The following is a 1988-nucleotide window of genomic DNA, read 5'->3' as shown; positions in this document are numbered from 1 at the left end:
GAATTAAGATCCTTTATTATTGTTGTTCAGTCGCTAAACAGGGTCAGACTCTTTGCAACCCCATGTACTGTAGCACACCAGGCCCCTCTGCCCTCCACTGTCTTCCAGAATTTGCTCAAATTCATGTCCGTTGAGTCAGTGATGCTAAGATCCTTTAAATCTCTTTAAAAGAATCTTGAGAATATTTATTTTGTTTCTTTTTAAATAAACTCTGTATTTTAGAACAATTTTAGATTTACATAGAAGCTGCAAAGATAGTATCAAAAATTCACCCAGTTTCCCCTTATGTCAGCGTGCTACATTCCTGTGACTCCTTGTTTCAAAATTTAAAGGCAAAACCAATACAATATTGTAAAGTAATTAGCCTCCAATTAAAATAAATAAATTTAAATTAAAAAATAAAAAATAAATAAATAATAAAAAATAAAAGCCCAAATTACTGTAAACTAAACCACAGAATGTATTTGTATTGTACTAGCTTTTCCACTAATGCTCTTTTTCTGTTCTAGGACCCAGTCCAGGCTACCATTTTGTCTTTAGTCATCATGTTCTCTTAGTCCCCTCTGATCTGTCAGTTTGTCAGTCGCCTTGGTTCTCATGACCTCAACAGTTTAGAATAGTATTTTTGTAGAATGTCTTTCAGTTTGGGTTTGTCTGATGTTTTCCTTATAACTAGGCTGGGGTGATTGGCTTGGGAGAAGAACATCACCAAGGTGAAGTGCCCTTCTTATCTCACGGTATCAGGGAGGAGGTAACATCCACAGGACATCACTGGTAATGTGAACTTTTATCACCTTTCTAAGTTAGTCTCCACCAAATTTCTCCATCAAAAAGTTACTACATTCCCATCTCTATACATATTTCTATTCTGTACACATATTGGTTAGAACTGAGTTATTAAGTCCAGCTCATACTCGAGGGGAAGGATGTTAAGCTCCACCACCTAGAAGAAGAGAATATGTATACTATTTGGAATCATTCTGTAAGAAAGATTTTTTTCCTTCTCCTCTATTTATTTATTTGTTCAATCATTTATTTATATCAGTATGGAATCATGTGTTTCATGCTTTTAGTTATTATTTGGATTATTATTGACTATTTAAATATATATGTATATACCATTCCTGTGCCTTTGAAAGCTTATTGTGAATTTGTTTAAAGTGGGGACTATCTGAATTAAGTCTGAGGGGGTTTATGTGTGCATGCAGATGAGGAAATTGAAATTGACATTATGTATGTTGACCATGCTTATATAGTATGTGATGGAATCTTATATAGGAATGGTGTTTATAGAATCCTAATAGTAGGTCTTCATCCTCTTGTGACATGAAGCTCATTACCTCATAAGAGAGCACTTTTAATGTTGAGTCTGCTGTACTCCTAGTGGGATTGTAGTAATCCAGGTAGTGGGATTGCAAGAGAGAAAAGGAAATGGTGGCTATGGGAAGAGCAGAATATGATTAGAGGAAGTAGTGACTGAGTCTAGGATGGAGCAGCTAAAAACTGATGTGTCTCACTGGATTTCAGGAAAGTAGTTTGTCTACCAGGTTGACAAAATATATACAGAGAGAGAACTTATAGTGACCATTCCCCAAAACCTCAGGCCCAGCTAGCCCCTGTTCTGGACATCCTTCAGTTTTGTATTACTCCTTCATCCATCTCCAATACATCCATTCGTAGATATAAACTATATTCCTTAATTTGACAAATATTTCTTGAGTATCTACTTCATGTATATTTATTTTTTTTAATTTAAATTTATTTATTTTAATTAGAGGCTAATTACTTTACAATATTGTATTGGTTTTGCCATACATCAACATGAATCTGCCATGGGTGTACACGTGTTCCCCATCCTGAATCCCCCTCCCACCTCCCTCCCCAGTGGGTCATCCCAGTGCACTAGCCCCAAGCTTCCTGTATCCTGCATCAAACCTGGACTGGCGATTCGTTTCTTATATATTATACATGTTTCAATGCCATTCTCC

The sequence above is a fragment of the Bison bison genome, unplaced genomic scaffold (genome assembly GCF_000754665.1).
Source record: "Bison bison bison isolate TAMUID 2011002044 unplaced genomic scaffold, Bison_UMD1.0 scf7180017856231, whole genome shotgun sequence".
In the NCBI taxonomy this organism is placed as follows: domain Eukaryota; kingdom Metazoa; phylum Chordata; class Mammalia; order Artiodactyla; family Bovidae; genus Bison; species Bison bison.
The sequence above is the reverse complement of the archived record's forward strand: the minus strand, read 5'-3'. Positions refer to the sequence as shown.